This window comes from Dipodomys merriami, unplaced genomic scaffold (assembly GCF_024711535.1).
Source record: "Dipodomys merriami isolate MVZ:Mamm:240054 unplaced genomic scaffold, mDipMer1.0.p SCAF_139, whole genome shotgun sequence".
Lineage (NCBI taxonomy): Eukaryota > Metazoa > Chordata > Mammalia > Rodentia > Heteromyidae > Dipodomys > Dipodomys merriami.
This window is the reverse complement of record NW_027202704.1, coordinates 2,725,041-2,741,677: the sequence shown is the minus strand read 5'-3', so window position 1 is coordinate 2,741,677 and position 16,637 is coordinate 2,725,041. Positions and strand designations below refer to the sequence as shown.

The 16,637-nt window shown below is 43.0% G+C and overlaps 1 pseudogene; it reads left to right on the top strand.

Moving 5' to 3' along the window:
- Positions 1 to 10,095, top strand: part of LOC138825642 (tubulin beta-2 chain-like) — a 174,596-nt pseudogene extending 164,501 nt beyond the window's left edge.
- The last annotated feature ends 6,542 nt before the right edge of the window (positions 10,096 to 16,637 follow it).

Genomic DNA, 16,637 nt, shown 5'->3' with positions numbered 1-16,637 from the left:
CTTGGTTCCCATGGGACTCTTATCTACTATTAACCACTAAAAGAAAAATAGAGGCGGAAGTTGAGCTGAGGCTCAAGTAGTAGAGCCTGCTAGCTTTGAAATGAAAAACAAAATACCCAAAATAAAACAAAACAACCCTCATAGAGAGTCACTAGGCCATGAATTCAAGCCTCCCCTCCCCCCCCCAAAAAAAACCCTCAGGAGTTGAGTGTTTGTTCCTGCTAGCTTTGAGCAAAAAACAAAAGGCCAAAAATCTCATGGACAGTGAAGTAGTGTGGCCTAAATGTAGAGCCTGCTAGTTTTGATTTAAAAAAAACAAGCCAGGTGCCTCTGGCTCATGCCTGTAATCCTTGCTACTCAGGAAGCTTAGATCTGAGAATCACATTTGGAAGCCAGCCTCGGCTAAAATGTCCCCTGGTGACTGTTTTTTTTTTTTCCAACTAAATAGAAGTGGCACTGTGTCTGAAAATAGTAGTGTACCTGCTGTGTCCCTGACAGACAGTTCCTAGGCATTGAGTTCAAGCCCCCAACTGACAATATCAATAAATTAATTAATTAAATACTGAGCATAAATGAGTAGGCCCTAATAATAAAGGACATGAACTTTGAAAAAGGGGGAAGGGACAATCAAATAAGTGAAAAGGTGGAAAAGGAGCTATTAAGGCTTTCTAAATCAAAACTGTAAGTCTACCTGCTCAGATTACTGAAAACTGAGGACTGTGGTTCAAAGCCAGCCCAGGCAGGAAAGTACAGGAGACATATTTTACTGTGTTCAGTATGGGGGCTTGAACTTGCTATGTTTTGCTCATGGCTACAGGTCTACTTCTTCCAACCTCTTGGTGGTTATTAGAGATAATTGTCTCATTGACTTTCTTGCCCAAGACTGGCATTGAACCATGATTCTCAGATTTCAGTCCTTTCTGTAATGCTCTTGACTTTCTATTGATATTCTAATCTCCTATTAACCACAAAAAATGCAAAAGTTGAGCTGTGGCTCAAGTAGTGAAACAAGCTACTATTAAGGTAAAAATAAATAAACCTCAAGGAAAGTCATCTTGACTTAATTTCAAGATCTAAGAACCACCACTCAATTAAAAAAAATAGAACCTCAGTCACTGTGACCTGAGTTTAAGCCCTAGAAAAAGAGCTGCAAAAAAGAAAAACAGCCTGTAGTTTACCTGTGGTCAAAGTTGTAGGGCATGGTAGTTTCAAGGGAAACAAAAAAACAGCATAAGAGCTAGCGCCTAATAACAAATGTCAAAAGGAAAGAAAGAAAGAATAAATAACTGAAAAGGTGAAAGAAGAGGTAATTAAAGATTTGTAAATGTTGACTCACACTTATAATTCTGAATGCTAAGGAAACGGAAATCTGTAGGTCATGGTTCAAAGCCATACTGGACAGGAAAGTCCATGAAACTTGCTTCAGTGTGTTCAGTTGAGGGACTTAAAATTGAAGTGTTTTGCTCAAGGCTACAGCTCTACTATCTTCCACCTCTTAGGTTGACTGGAGATAAGAGTCTCATTGACTTTTCTGCCCAGGCTGACTTTGAACTCTGATCATCAGATTTCAAGCCTTTCTGTACTGCCCTGGACTACCCATGGAATTCTTGCCTCATATTAATCACTTAAAGAAGGCAGAAGTTTAGCTGTGGCTCAAGTAGTAGAGCCACCTACCCTTCAGTTAACTAAGTAAATCAATAAAACCTCAGAAAGAGAGGAGAGGAATGAGAGTGAAAGACAGAACGTCTTACAATAAGCAAAAGGAAAGAAATGTATATATCACCTGGAAGAAATAATTGTATTGTCAAAGCTTATAGAATTGTATTGTCAAAGCTTATAGAATTCACAAACTTTATCGACCATAATAATGACAATTTGCATTGTGAAGGTTAAAATATGTTTGTGACTTCAACTAAATATCACTATTCCACAATATTCTGAAATAAGAGAAATTTAGGTAATCACCTAATCTCAATAATAGTAAAAATCTCAAAAAGAGTCACCAGGCCTTAATTTTAAGCCCTAACACCAACGTGCCTAACTCCGGCCACACACACACACACACACACACACACACACACACACACACACACACACACACACACACACACAGACACACACACACACACACACACACACACACACACACACAGAGCAGGAGCTGAGTTCTCATGCTCTGAGCAGAAGCCAAATGAAACAAAAAGTAGACTGTTGTAGACCTATGGCTTAAGTAATAAAGCAAGCTGCTTTTAAGAGAAAAGAAAAGAAAACCTGAGTATGAAGGCAAGGCCCTAAGCCCCTGACTCTTCCCAGAATGGAAATCAGTCATGGAATCCAACAGTTTGTGCTTGTTCTTGGGATCACAGCTGAACGTGCCCCTTCAGTTCTAGGCCCTCCTATCAAAAATAGAAGGTAGGCTTGTTCTTGGCTTCTGGCACAAGTACCTTGTGTAAAGGAAGCCCCTCCTCTTGCTTCCTGGATCCCAGGGTTCAGCCTCTCTTGTGAGTCAGGGTGGGATGTGGATGGCAGTGTGACAAGAGGTTCCAAATAGAGTGGCAGCTGTGCTAATTGACTTGAGGCTGACAGCTGGATGCCAGGGCTAAGTGATAACAGGTAGCTATCTCTGATTACCCAGCAGTAGGGAGAATGAGCTGGAGCACCTACTGGCTCTGCCTATCAAGTCCACCCCATCTCCTCTGCCCCTGTAACAACCAGAGGTTTAAATGGGGATCTGAGTTGGCTGTGTCAGATTCCTGCTCCCCAGCCCTACCTGTTTGCCTCTGTGTACACCACTGCTGAGGACACGCATCCAACTGCTCTGCAGCCCTACACTGTGAGGGAGATCATGTACATACAGGCAAGCCACTGTGGCAACCAGATTGGCGCAAAGGGGAGCATGACACTGGCCTAGGATCCTAGTCTCAAATTTAGGGGGATGAGGAGGAAGAGGATGGGGTTGGAGGGTGCAGGTGGTGGTGGTCATGTCTAGGCTGAGGTAGATGGGGCTCCATAGTAGTCCCTAACCTCCTGGAAATCAAGTCCCCCAGATAGTTTCCCCAATTTCCCTAATTTGTGTGGCCCAGGTGGGTGTGGTTTTTTAAGCAAGGCTTGCATGTCTTTGTCTTACCTGAGACTCAAGTCATTGTACTTAGTTTCCTGGGAATAGACTAATGCATTTTTGGTCTGATTTGAATGAAAGGAGTGCAGTGTCTTTGAGCTGACAGATACAGAGGATTCCCTTTTTGTCAACTGATGAGTATCAGATAATTGAGAACAGTTCGTCCACCTTAATGCAAATTTCTCTGAGTTTTCATGCCCTAACTCAGTTCCCTTAAGTTGGGTGTTTTCTAAATCAGTGGTTGTCTAAATCAGTGTATGCTCTGAGGACCCTTGGGGTTCTGGAGACCCTTCTAGCTGAGTCTTCAAGTTACTGCTTTGGCAACTTAATGTTCATATAAGACCAGGTTCTGGTCATAGAATCCAAACAGAATATGGTATCCCAGAAGATAGAATACTCATAGGAGAACCCAGATGTCTTCTATTCAGCAAGATAGCAAAGAGATTAACAAAACTAAAATGCTATCAATTTTTGTGCTTTTTTAATTTAAAAAATCTAATTTTTTTACAAAAATAGTTGTGTCAACAGGACTTGGGTTTCTCATAGTTATTTTAAAATCCATTGTTTGGACAGTTAACATTCTAGGCCATAATACACTTATATTTCCATCTCAGTTTGGGGAAATGCTAAGCAATGAGCACAACATTGACTGCACGGGAAACTACTATGTAGACAGCAGCTTACAGCTGCAGAGAATTGAGGCAGCTAGTGAGTGTCTCCTAACTGGCTTCCAATACCGTGGCAGAATAGGTCCCTAGGAATACTAATGACAAGGAAGGAGTTCCTGCCTTTCTTAGGGTGGTATTGTAGTTCGAATTTGGGGCCTCCATCTTGTAAGTCAAGTGCTGTATCCACCTGAGCCACTCCACCATATATTTTGTTTTAATTTTTGAGTATACACTTGTGAATTCCTCAGGAAAGCCTTTTACTGAATTCCCCCTACCTGTACTTGCTGACTAGCCACACCTGGATTTTTTTTTCTTGTCATGGGGTTTCAACTCTGGGCATAGGCATTGTCCTTCATCTCTTCAATCTTTCTTTTCTTTTTATTATCAGGGGTTCCTTTTTTCAGAACTCTCTAGGCTTCTGGGATAACTCCTTCTAGCTTAGTTTAATTCATTAATTCTGCTTGTTGTAACATATTTGGAAATTTTAAGTTTTTATGTTTACTATGCGTGAGCTGCAAAACCGCTTGTGAAGTTGTAGGAGTTTTTGGAGGCAGCGTCACATCAGATGATAGATTGATTGGGGCAAGGCCACATTTAATCTTTGGTCCTAGTCTTTATTATTTAGAGAAGTCATCTCCATTGGACTGGAAAGAAACAACATGCTCTGTTCACGGATCAATAGAAAAATAGCCAAAACGAGAATAAAAGCAACGAATGTACAGCCAAGAAGAATATAGTAAGAATAAAGGTAGTAGAGGCTATAAAGGTGCAGCCAAGTGTATGGGATGCCTTGAACCAACACCCTCTTCCTGCAGGCATGCTTCCTTAAAGCTCTTTGTCTAACACGATCTCATGCAGACTCCATAGGAGGTGGCATGGCACCAACTATTTCAGGTAGTTTCTTGGAGATAAGAGTCTCCCAGAATTTCCTGCCCCAGCTGGCTTCAATCTGCGATCCTAAGATCTCAGACTTTTGAGTAGCTAGAATTTCACCCTTCAGCAACCAGAGCCCAGTTGCATTGCCCTCTTTAAAATACAGATTAAATTTCTAAAAAAAATTTTTTTGAAATTGAAAATTTTAAAATTTCAAAGAGGGATGTTCAGTCACTAATATATATGTGAATAGTCCAAATCACAAAGCATAAAGTGTCTCACCCTGAAATCTATAACACTTCTGGACTTCAGCATTTTGAATATGAATACTTAGCCAACAATAAATTCTTTTTAAGGTTTTTAAAGTAAAAAACATTGTTGTGATGTAGAAAAACCCAATAATAATGTGTAAACACTGCTTTTAAATGATTCATATTGTCTTTCCTAATACAAACAACCTTACTGAAGTCTACAGAGTAGATTTTCAGTTTTTGTAACTGTCAATGTGAAATTCATTTAATTTTATATAAAGAGTTTCCGTTCTACATTATTGTATACAAACAGAATCGTAGATAATTGGTTTTCCTGTGTAATAAACCAATGAAAAAGTGCAAACAAAAGGACAGAGCTATTTAATGTATTTGAGTTTTATGGATCTACATTTGGGGATGTCCTCACCTTGGTATTTTGTGTTGATATTGCTTAAGTAAGATATAAGACTTTAATCTTGTGGTTCCTTGGTTGAGAGTTGTTGTGTGGGATTGTGTCACTCCTATGAACAGTATTTTATGTTGTGTCTTTATTAGATCCTGCATATCAGGCTGGTTTGTTGGAAGAGGCAGAAAAATGCTCTGCTTTACCCAAGATTTTGAGATCCCCCTCCCAGGTTAGTTTTCTGGGAGGGTGATCTGCTTTGAGAATCACAAAAGAGGGGGATGTGGTGATGAGGCTAGGTTCTGAGTAGAGTTGAGGCCTTTCAACAAACAGTAGCTTTTCCCTGGGGCTATTTTGTGATAAAGCTCACAGCGCCCAGCCTGGAGCCATTCTCAGGGTTTCTGTTTTTCAATTGATTGTGGTGGCTGCTAGAGGGAGGGGCAGCCTCTGGCTCTGGTTACCCAGTGTGGCGAGCCACTCCAATGGCTGGCGCCTGAGCTGGGTGACTTTTCCCTGGATGGAGCTGAGTCTGGCAGGTCACTTCGCCGTTAAGTTCTTGTGACCTGCTAAATGACTCGTTTTATTCCAAGGCCTGAGCTGGAGCTAGCAGCTCCTCCGAACTTTGTCGGTATCCAAGATGGAGATCACCGGTGCTGGGGGGGGAGGGGTGGCCTTCCCTCCTCTGCTCCCTGAGAAGGGGTGAGGACGTCGGGCTTGTACTCACGCCGAGTCTTGGATCCTGGGTCGTCTCTGGTCTGCAAACAGCAGGATGAAGATGTCCGCTCCTTGTCGGTTCTTGTTGGTGTTGAGTAGAATCCGCTTGTCGGCTGCGTCTGGCTCCTTCATCCTGGACTCTCTGTGTCTCAGGTATGGCCCCACGGCGGTGGTCGCCGTCGCGACTCTGCTGCCGCAGCGGCAGCTGCTGGCTGGCTCAGATGTGTCTCCTTGGTTTCCCCTCTCTTGTCTAACTCTCTGTCCTGTGATGGCACACTTGGTGTGATTCTCTGGCTTAGGACTGTTCACTGGAACTCTAAAACTGCTTTCTATTCGAGAGCTTGTTCAGATTCCAGCTTCTCCTCCGCCATCTTCCCGGAACCCCTGCATATCAGGCTGGATGGCCAGTTTTCTTCATGTGATTGTTTAGGAAGGGGGCAATCTCAAACTCATGTTTATATCATTTTAACTGATATCCCTTTTGAAAAATCAGGTTAAATGGCAAATTGCAAGTAATCGCCCAAGGTTGCTCTGAGTATTTGCATACAGGGAAATGTGCTATTTGATAACAATTATTGAAACATTATAACACAAGAAATATGTATTTTATGTATTTCCCTAGGAAAGCATTATACTTGAATTCCTCTACAAAAGAGCCACACCTGGCTCTTTTGTTTTGTTTGTTTTTTTTTTTTCGGCAGTGGCGCTTAAACTCTGGGCCTATGCACTGTGCCCCAACTCTTCTGTTCAAGACAAGCAGCCATACCACTTAAGCCACAGTGCCATTTCTGGTTTTCTATTAGTTTATTGGAGATAAGAGTCTCACAGACTTTCCTGCCGAGGCTGGCTTTGAACAGCGATCCTCTGATCTCCAAATCCACAGTTGCTATGATTATAGGCATGAGCCAATGGTGCTGTGCACCTAGCTACTTTTAATTGGGGAAGGAAAGGGAGAACAACAAAGGAGTGGGTAACAATGTTCAACAATAAATGTTCTCTTTTCCTTACTCATGTAACTATAACTCCTCTATACAGCACCTTTACAATAAAAATAAAATTAACAAAAAAAGAGAAAGGTTCTGGCTGTTAGGCAATGATGACTCACACCAGTAATCCTAGCTACTCAGGAGGCTGAGAAATGAGAATCATGGTTCAAATTCAGCCTGGGCAGGAAAGCCCCTGAGACCCTTATCTACAATAAACAACTCAGAAAACTGAAAGTGGGACTGTGGCTCAAGTGATAGAGTGCTAGCCTTGAGCTGAAGAGCTGAGGGACAGTGCCCAGGCTCAGAGTTCAAGCCCCACCATGAACAACAACAACAAGAAAAGGTGTTGTCATCTTTCTTTTGCCCCATTAGACTCAAAGCCTGATGCTCATCTTTGCCTCCTGAGTAGCTGAGATTTCAGCCACCATGCCCAAAGCAAAGGAATGAAATGCATGGAAATAGACAACTGCAAACGTCCTTAAAGTTGCTGAAGCCTCTTGCATGGTGATTCATTCTCAAGATATCTTTTCTGTTTCCATGTCTGAAATGCTGTAATTTCTGTAATGAATGCTGAGAGCCACTTAGAATCATAAGCTCTGCCCCTAAGTTCCTTGTCAAGTATAGGCCTAAGTCAACTCTTGTTCCCACAGGCAACAAATATGTTCCTCGGGCCATCATGGTGGACGTAGAGCCTGGCACCTTAGACTCAGTAAGATTGGAACCATAGAGTTTCAGACCAGACACTTCATATTTAGTAGGTCAGCATGGTCCATGGAAGATGGCTAACAGGCACTCCTCCTTCCTAACATCCAGGCACTCCAGTTCCCAGAGCTGAGCTGAGCCTTTATCCATCTAGATATCATCCTCACCTAACCTACCTATTTCAGTCCATGGGAGTCATGTCCCTGGCCACTCAATCAGCACAGATAAATGCCAGTCTGCAAACAGCCTCTGAAGGGAATGAACAGCGAGCAGGGAATGCCTCCAACAAGGTTTCAGCGCTGCTGGCCATTTCAAATACCTGGCAATAACAGGGAACCACTTCAGGACACCAGAAATCAAAGCACAGCTATGTATGAGCAAGGTGCAGACACGTGCCTGCAGCTTAGCTTCCCTCTTACCATTCTGTTCTCCTGTTCCTCCTGTGAAAGTAAGTACTTTTCCAGTATTGAGGCAGGCTCTGTTCATTTTTTTTTTTGGTTGGTCGTGGGGCTTGAACTCTGGGCCTGAGCACTGTAACTCAGCTCTTCAGCTCAAGGCAAGCACTCTACCGCTTGAACCACAGCATCTCTTCTGGCTTTTTCTGTTTATGTGGTGTTGAGGAATCGATCCCACGGCATTGTGCATGTGAGGCAAGCACTGTACCACTGAGACCCCTTCCCATCCCCAGGCTCTGCTCATTTTTAGAAGTACGCACGTGGTTTGGGTTAAAATGTATCTTCCTCCACATTGTCTTTACTTTCTTTAGAACCTGGGTGATTTGTAGGGTCCCAGACACATTGAAAACATTTCCTGAGGGCTAGGAAGGTGGCTCAGCAGTACAGTGCTTGCCTTGCATGCATGAGGCCCTGGGTTCGATTCCTCAGCACCATATAAGCAGGAAAAAAAAAGCCAGAAGTGGTGCTGTGGCTTAAGTGGTAGAGCACTAGCCTTGAGCTGAAGAGCTGAGGGACAGCACCCAGGCCCAGAGTTCAGGCCCATGACTGGACCCAAAAAAAGAAAACATTTCCTTTATTTCACCAAAGTGTATCTAAAATAATAGCCAAAGTTGCTCAGAGGAGCCTATAGTCTGCACAATGTATATAGCACAGTCATTATTCCTGGAGTATGTGTCTTTGTGTCTGATAGGCCAGAACAGGGCAGGCAATAACTGGGCCAAGGGCCACTACACAGAGGGAGCTGAGCTGGTGGAGTCAGTGTTGGAAGTGGTGAGCAGAAAGGTGTGGCTGTCTCCAGGGTTTCTAGCTGCCCTACTCCCTGGGAGGTGGCACCAGGTCAGGCATGGGCACCCTGATTCTCAATAAGATCCGAGAGGAGTTCCCAGACAGCATCATGAACACCTTCAGTGTCATGCCCTTGCCCAAGATGTTGGACACTGGCACCTTAGACTCAGTGAGATCGGAACCATTTGGCCAGAGTTTCAGACCAGACAACTTCATATTTGATATGTCATCATAGTCCATAGGAGATGGCTAACAGGCACCCCTCCTCCCTAACATCCAGACACTAGTTCCCAGTGCTGGGCTGAGCCTTTATCCACCTAACCCTATCATCCTCACCTAACCCTACAACACCATCTTGTCTGTCCACCAGTTGGTGGAAAATGCAGATGAAACATTCTGCATTGACAACGAGGCCCTGTATGACATCTGCTTTTGCACCCTGAAGCTGCTCATGCCCACCTATGGAGACCTGAACCACCTGGTGTTGGCTACCATGAGCAAGGTCACCACCTGCCTGTGCTTCCCTGCCCAGCTGAATGCAGACCTGCGCAAGCTGGCCGAGAACACGGTGTCCTTCCCCTGCCTGCACTTCTTCATGCCTGGCCTTGCACCCCTGACTAGCCGTGCCAGCCAGCAGTACAATGCTCTTTCACTGCCCAAGCTCACCCAGCAGACGTTTGACACCAAGAACACGATGATCACCTGTGATCCCCACCATGGCTGCTACCTGATAGCGGCTGCCATCTTCCGAGGCCGCATGTCCATGAAGGAGGTGGATGAGCAGATGCTCAACTTGCAGAACAAATACAGCAGCTACTTTGCAGAATGGATCCCCAACAACGTGAAGACACTTGTGTGTGACATCCCCCCACATAGCCTCACGATGTTGGCCACATTCATTGGCAACAACACGGCCATCCAGGAACCCTTCAAGCACACTTCAGAACAGTTCAATGCACAAGGCATTCTTGCACTGGTATACAGGCAAGGGCATGGATGAGATGGAGTTCACTGAGGTTGAGAGCAACATCAACGACCCGGTGTCCAAGTACCAGCAATGCAAAGATGCCACTGCTGATGAACAGGGGGAATTTGAAGAAGTCTTGTGGAAGAAGAGGTTTAAGACTTCCCATTGCTAGCAGTGCAACAGGAATGCCAGAGCATGCCTACTGCTTCTCAAATAAATGGTGCTTTCCTGAGCTACTGTTGTCCTGCAGTGGGACCTTGCTATGTATCATCATGCTCAGCCTTCTCTGTCAGGAACTCACTGACGGTGAATGTAAAAATGCAGATTTCTTTTAAATGATTGTTTTAAAACCCTATTTGTATAAATAAAGAAGTATACATTTTATACCCTGAGCCCTTTTTCTTCTTTAGAATCCTTTTTATTCTTTCAGTGTATTTGAAATATAAATTTGGCCAGAAGGATTTAATCTTAGCAATATAGGACTGGTACTGAAGAGGAGTATTAAATTCATGGTTTTTCTGCTATTTTGAAGAAGAGGATGACAAGTGCCAATGTTGTTGTTTTTCCCCCTGGCCCAGTTTTATAGTTTTCAATATCTCGAAAGCATGCAAGTAGCAAAAAAGCAGTTTGAAGAAAAAGAAAACTAGATCCAGATGCTACTTCTCCTTCAGACAACCACAGGTTCTTGTCTCATGTCCCATCAGAGGGATTTCAGTCACATTCCCCAGAAACAGTATCAGGAACACTGATCCCTGTGTTTAGAGTTCAATTGGCAATGAAGCAGTGCTCACAGGATGAGTGCAAGTTCCTGGTTGCCAGGGAAGTTTCTCAAGTTGTCTGGCAGCTTTAAGTACAGAAGTGACTCTAGCTGTTTGAGGGAGTGAGAGGCTGAGAAGCTGACCAGTCCCATAGTGTATAAAGAACTGCTTGACACAGTACTTCCAAGTCAAGGAGAGGAGGGGAAACATGGCCTGTCCCAATTACCCATTCTCATGTTCATTTTTCCAGCAGTCAAAGCTGTCTGAGGCCCACAGGGTGTTGTAAGGATATAAGGGATGGATGGATCTAGCCTGTTGGGTATGTTTACTTTACATGAGTGAAACAGAAATCTCAATTGCTTAGAATCTACAATAGCCAGGAAGAGGGTAAACACTTCTGTTTTCACTGGAGGCCAAATCAGTCACTGGTTCTTTTTGCCAGAATCTTTCACTCTTCTTTCAGTGAGGCTCCAGGCAGGTTGTCTGTGCCAAGCATTCCTCCATGGCCACCAATAACCTGTAAGAGTACCTTTTTCTTCAGAAACAGGGCTATGGGAATACTGCAACTTATAGAAAGCTCTAAGGAAAAGGTACTTCTGGGTGAGGTGCAAGTCCCTTGTTGCTAGTAAAGTTGGGAGATGGTAAGTTCCGTAAGTTTTCCTCTACCAGGCCTGAGGTTGGGGTAGGGTGGGGAGGGGTGGGATAGAGATCTTTAAGCCAAGCTGATCTCACTCATTAGAAAGTAAACTGTCCCAGAGAGTGATCTGTGACTAGAAGCAGGTTGTTTTGTGTCCTTGCCCCAGGGAGATCAAAGTGCAAATAGCTTCCATTGTGGGAGTTCTAGGGAGGACGTGTTGACACCCCTGGGTCTCTAGTCCTAGAACTGACCAGGTTGGATGACCTCAAATCTTCTAAGGCTGCTGGGTCAGAACTGAAGGCAGGCCTGGCCAAGGCACTCTCATTCCTCAGTGGGTTAAGGATTGAGGCCAAGCTGTGATGGAGGCACCACCCATCCTTTCTACCAGTGTTTGACTAAGAACATTTTTGTTTTCTCTTAAGTACTCATTTATGAGTCTTTTCATGAGTCTTTTCTGGTGGCTTTGGCTTATTTCTTTACACTTTTGAAGAAGTAGTTCTTGGTTCATAATTAATGACTAATCCCTCACTCCTTAGAAAACTCCTGTTGATAATTTTACCAGTAGACCAACATGTATTTCTCAGGCATGACTTTTGTTTTCTCCTAGCCAGAGCTCTGCATTCATTGCCACACAAGCTAATGTGGAGGTGATTCCTATAGATAGGTGATTTTTTGTCCAATTGCTAAGTGCAGCATCTCCCTTATTCTCATGTACCTTAGTAATTGTATCAAATACTTAATAGAGTTCTTGACAAGTATGATAAACAAAATTCAGAGGTGAAGATGCAGCTCAGTGGTAGAGTACATCCCTGGCATGCACATGACTCTCAGTTCAGTCCCCAGCACCAAAAGGAGGAAAGGCAACAAATGTTAGGCTCAGGAGAGGATACATTAGAACTCATAGAAAAGCAGCACCCAGATTGGCAATGAAGAATTGTGAAATGAGGGGACATTGGTAGAATATTTGTAGGGGGAAAGAAGAGAGCCCCTTGATATGTGTACCTTTTAGAAAGCAGAGGTAGAAACAGGGAATGAACCTCTGGTAGTCAGCCTAGGCCATGGAAGGAAGAAGCCATGACATGTATGTTACTTTAATGGGACCAGAGTGTAAAGTGGCACTACCATACCAGGCCATGGCCCAACAAGAACAGGTTTGTCAGAAAGACATTCTTGCATTGGAGAGATGTCTTTTGACCACTTTGGCCATGTTAATGATATTTCCTTATGCTGTTTCCCTTTTCCTTCCAACTTGTCGTACCTATAGCAGATCCTGTCCAGGAGACCCGTTCTCTCTAATCTTATTCTCTAAAAGTCTCCCAGTTTATAGGTGCACATATCCTAGACCAAAAAAGTATGGGGTAGATACTCTGTCAGACATAGATTGAAACTGAAAGGTATCTTTGAAGTAGACTTTGACAAGGTTCTGGTATTGACAGTCTTGTGTTGATATGTGCGGTGATTGCAACCAGCTTCTGGTCTAATTCTGAGATGACAGTGGGAGAGAAATGGTGATAGGACATCATGGACCACTATGGTTTCAAACCCTTTGCAGGTACATCTCCATTCATGGATGTGCTATCAGCCAACATACAAATGTCTGTTAAAGGGGTGATGGCCGGGAAAAGGAAATTTATTGGCCACAGATGAGACCAGCCTTTGGACAAGTGGTTGCCTTTCAGTGTGAGGCAAAGAGTACCTACCTATACAGAGATATTTTTCAGGAAGCAAGATGATTCACTCACATCTTCTTATCCACAAAATAATCTGAGAATAACTCTGGAATCCCAGAGGTGAGAGTCATGTGCTTTGCATTTCTACACGACTGCTTTGCTTCATGGCTCTTTATGCTCTTCTGAAACCTCCTTCTGAGCTGGCCCACAATGTGCCCAGGAGGCAGGAATCAAAGGGGACTTGGAAGCTTGGCTGCTAATCACTCTGGCCACACTGACTTGGGGCTGTAGGCATGTGCTGGGGATCTGCTCTATTCTAATGGTATGGGCTCCAGTGGGAGCTTTGGTTCTTACCAGGAGAAGGTAACAGTGCCTCTGTTTTTGAGCCATCTCCCAGGTTAGTATGTCTTTATATGCAAAGGCTTGAGCTTTGCCATATCTCTCATCATGACAGGTTCTTTCTTTCTTTCTTTCTTTCTTTCTTTCTTTCTTTCTTTCTTTCTTTCTTTCTTTCTTTCTTTCTTTCTTCCTTCCTTCCTTCCTTCCTTCCTTCCTTCCTTCCTTCCTTCCTTTCTTTCTTCCTTTCTTCCTTTCTTTCTTTCTTTCTTTCTTTCTTTCTTTCTTTCTTTCTTTCTTTCTTTCTTTCTTTCTTTCTTTCTTTCTTTCTTTCTTTTTTTTATTTTGTTGGTCATGGGACTTGAAATCTAGGCCTAGGGGCTGTCTCTCTGTTCTTCAACTCAAGTCTAGCTTTCTATCACTTGAGCCACAGTGCCACTTCCAGTTTTCTGGTGGTTTCTTGGAGATAAGTGTCTCAAGGCCTTTCCTGCCCAAGCTGGTTTTTTACTGGCATACTCAGATCTCTGCCTCCTGAGTAGCTAGGTTTACAGTCAAGGGCCACTGGTGCCCAGTTTGACAGGTTAATTATTTGCTAAACATAACAATGGCTGCATTCTGTCCTGGGAGAAGTTTCCCTATCATCCTACAACACTGATGGTCTTAGTGTTGTGGCAGAGCACACAGCAAGGGGGCTTTCTATGCATGCATATTGACTAATACCTGAAAAGGCAGCTTGCAAAGGCCAAGGAGATTGTTGTTGAAGAGATTGTTGTTCAAAAGCCCCTAGTGCTAGGAAGGCTCTGGAAATGCATACATCTCAACTTGCACTGGGCATTTCCAAATTTTAAGTTCTAGTGTTGTTTCTTTTCCTTTGTACACAGCTTGAGTAGGTTGTTCCAAACAAGGAAAGCTACCTACAGAAGGTCTGTGTGCTAGCTACACTCATACAGAACAAGCAGTTCAGGGCTTGATTTTTGGTACATTTTCAGACTTCAATCTCTTCACTGGTGAGGTTTTTTAATGTTTCCAAGATCATTTTAAATGATTTTTTGCCCTCTCACCATATCACTTAGGTTTCTATCCTAAGCTAAATCAGCAACAACAATAACAAAAACAACAGACTGGACTCACTTGTAAAGTAGTTAAAAGTGCCACCTGCTGTTCAAACTGCAGAAATACCCATTTCTTGTAACCTTCAGAGAAACAAAGGCTTTCTTTTTATTATTATGATTATTATTGTGAAAATACCATACAGAGGGGTCTTTAAAATGCTTATAGTAGTCTGTACCCAAAGTGGTCCTTATCATTGGAACTTATGGTGACTTCCCGGTGATAAAAGAAGTCCTGAGTGCCCTGAAAACAGCCACTGCCAATGACAGCAGGTCTATCTCAGTGCACACGGCAGCATCTTCTATTGTGGCCTGGACTTAATTTACTTCATAGACCATCTCACAGATGATAGAAAGAGAAAAGGCACCAAGATGGCAGATGCAATCAGGTTTGCAGAGCCAATGTGTTTGCATCGGGGTTGGGGTTAGTTTTCCAAGTACTAGAACTGAAGATCACAGCCCTGCATAGGCTTCAATGTCAGTCATTTAAGTCAGTTGACTCAATTAACTCATCTGCTCTTTCTATGAGTCTGACATTAATGACTGCTTATCAGAGGCCAACAACTGAAACCCAGCAAGTGCTCGGCATGTTGGATAAGAGTGCTGTATAGATAATGTACAGCTGCATGGTACTTGTGCTGTACACTTCTCCTATGCTTCCCCGAATTCTAAATATTTCTAGTAGAGAGGAAAAAAGCTGAATCAGCTAATGAACACATCTTACATCTGTTGGGTTGTTTTAATAGTACTATGGTTTGATTGGACTCAAAGCCTCATACATGCTAGGCATGCATTCTACCACACCTCCTGCCCCCTTCTTGCTTTAAGTATTTTAAGTAATTTTTGGGCTTTGCTCTTCCCTCACATACACCTCCCACAGAGCTGGGATTTCAGGAATGAACCACCTAGCCAGAATAATTTGTTGAGATAAGGTCTGCTTGCTAAAACTTTGCCTAGACTAGCCTTGGATCTCAGTCCCCCCCATCTCTGTTATTCCCCAAAATAACATACCTATGGTTTGAAATATTATAATCCCATTATTATTCTGAGTTCTCAGATGTGGTGCTAGAAGGCATTGCCTTCTTACTTGACTTGAAATTATAAACCTTCATCAGTGGACATAATTCTGCTCTAGACTATCAGAACCTCATATCAAAGTGTAGACACTGCTCATTGTTAAATCATAGTTCAGGATATGTTGCATGTCTTTAAGCCTCACTTTTTACACACACACACACACACACACACACACACACACACACACACACACACACACACATACACACAAACACACACACATACCATTGTCTTCAGTGGTGACTTTGTACATCTTCTGTGAGACCTCCTGAGTCCTCTCTTATGCATCTTAGAGCTTTTCTTACCAATCTTGCTGCTCTCCAGTCTTCTCCCTCCTCAGGTGTCCAGTCTCTGCCCTTGACAGTGGCTGAGGCTTGTAGTACTGGGATTAGAGAAAGAGAAAATATAGATACAGATATTTAAGTAGAAACCTCATCTCTTGCACTTTTAGGTGATTTTAGATGCTTGTTTTCATCAGATCCTCACTCCTATTACTTCTCCCAGCCTCCCAATGCCATGTCCTTCTCCTGGATTCCACAGAAGGCTCAGCTGATATTATAGGAAACTGAAACATTGTGCTTCTGTTAAACCTGCATTGCTGCTGCTTTGAGTAAATGTATTTTTATCAGCAATAATTTTGCTTAATGGAATATGGGAGAATCAGAAAAAACTACTTATTTAAAGCAGTTTCACTTAACCTTTCTCTTACTCAGTTTATTTAAATTAACTTTATATGCCTATGAGGGACATTACACAAAACAATCTTTCTATGTATTGTATTTTTGCTTGTTTCTGTGGTATCATGACTCAAATTCCTTAAACTTTTTGAGGCAAAGATCTTCATTGTGGCAAATATTCAGAATGGAAGGAAAGGGAAGTCAGAATGGAGATCAATTAACATCTTACATCATCCCATCATCCACTGTCCAGGGCTGCTATTTCCACTATTGGAATTGATGATACCCAGTTTGCAGATTCATTGTCATGAAATGGCCCTTACATCATTGATAAAACTGAGTATTTTGGGTTCCCTTTATAGCATTGGACTTTTGATGTCTGCATACTATGTGTCTGAAGGACCCAAGAGCAAGCTTATCTCCACAGAAGTGAGGTCTCCTCTCATGATA